The 1,869-nt window shown below is 37.3% G+C and overlaps 1 pseudogene; it reads left to right on the plus strand.

Moving 5' to 3' along the window:
• Positions 1-239: 239 nt before the first annotated feature.
• LOC128776843 (U2 spliceosomal RNA) lies at positions 240-368 on the plus strand (annotated as a pseudogene).
• Positions 369-1,869: the final 1,501 nt, after the last annotated feature.

Consider the following 1,869-nt stretch of genomic DNA (forward strand, 5'->3'; position numbering starts at 1 on the left):
CTAACCATTTCATGATATAAAATGATAATTACACTGTAGAACATGAAAAGCAATGGGAAAGGAAAACATTTCTTATATCTCAAAGTCAATAAAAGTAATGCATTTAAGACTGATCAACAGTGATATCCAAGCCTGACAAATTAAAGTTAAAAAGCCAGCATATAAGCCAAAAAGAGGAGACTGAGTAAATAATGTGGTGAGGAGACATTACACAAAGTCATATTAATAAACCTCTTTCTATCGCTTCTCGGACTTTTGGCTAAGATCAAGTGTAGTATCTGTTCTTATCAGTTTAATAAATCTCTTTCTGAACATACCCTGAACTACAGTGGATTAATCTCAATAGTATATTATGTACTAAAATATATTTCACTCTAAAACATAGCATCTTTCAACAATCCTAAGTATCCAATTAAGATCTCCCTTTTTTAGACCATATTTCTAACAGAAACAATGCAATTAAATTCCTATACTAGATATATAGGATATTAACCATCACAATTCTTCTCAAGGAAGTCTTTCCCTAAAACCATACTGTCAACATCTTCTCCCAAGTGTACCTTTTTTCTCCTCCTTATCAAGTGTCATTGCATAAACTTGAATTCTGGCTTTAGCTTCTAATTGAACCATTAGAAATTTCCCTTCCTTAGCTTACAGTGTATAAGTGAGACTACACCATTTTCTATTAAGCTGCAGCCCAGAGGGCAGCTAATAATGAACCCAACAAGGTGTCAAATGTTCCTGTTCTAGCCCAAATTAAAAATGCTGCCTTTCCACCATTTCCTTTTTAAGTTTTCCAGAAAGAAATAAAAGTTTCCCTGTAAATATCTATTGTTGAGGAACACATATAAACATAGTTCAAGAGAGCCTCAGAAATTCAGTGCCCACAAAAAGCAAAACTTTCTTGTTTCTGGCCAAGGGAACGGCAGCAGAAACAGCTAAATGTCCACCAAAATCCATCTCTCTTCTTCCACAGTTATCAAGTTTTAGCTGGAATGTGGCTCCCTGCCAGGACCACATCTCTCAGCCCCCTTGTAGCTAAATGTGGCCACGCGACATATCCAACGAAATAGTGGAACACGAGCACGAGTGTTATGTGACATTAATAATCCTAGCCCACTAACACCTTGCAAGTATTAAAAAAAAAACAAAAAACAAAAAACAAATAAAACCCACCTAAGGTCCTTTGACCCTGGAAGCTACATGTTGACGATGACAGAGAAAATGGTCAGATCAGGGTCCCTGAATGATTGTGTGCATCAGAGTTAGCGCAGACCTAAAAAATTCACCTCAGAACCATTTCCTAGAAAGAAAAAACTGGCTTAAAAAAATGTTTAATTATTGTTGGGTCTTTTGTTTCAGCAAAAGTTGAACTTCACAGCTCATCCCAATCAATAAAGATAACAGAAAATTCACTTAGAAATGGTTTAGGAAAGGAAAAGGAAGGAAAAATAGTACATGTACACTGACTGTAAGCTCTAATGCTAGATTCAGATTAAAGGCAAATGGTACCCAGGGTTTAATGATAATTCACCAGAGAAATAAATCCACTGGAATAAATGCCTGTGTCAATATACTGCTCCTTGAACATTCCTTACACAAGTCTTCACTACTTTATCCATCATGTCACGTCTCCTACAGAATGAGAACTCACCACAGAACCTGGATTGTTCCCCTGCCTTCAGACAGCAACTCATTATCTTAGTCCCAGCCTTCCCATGCACTTCCTTCTCTCGTTCCCGCCAGGCACTGGGGCCTCATGATCAGCTCTGACCAAAATCTACAGAAATACCTATGCATCTTCACAATTCTTCCTTTCGTTCTTCCCATTGTTCTAGTTCCTGTTATTCCAGCTTCATGTACACTAAC

This window comes from Panthera pardus, unplaced genomic scaffold (genome assembly GCF_024362965.1).
Source record: "Panthera pardus isolate Hobbes unplaced genomic scaffold, ASM2436296v1 HiC_scaffold_13, whole genome shotgun sequence".
NCBI lineage: Eukaryota > Metazoa > Chordata > Mammalia > Carnivora > Felidae > Panthera > Panthera pardus.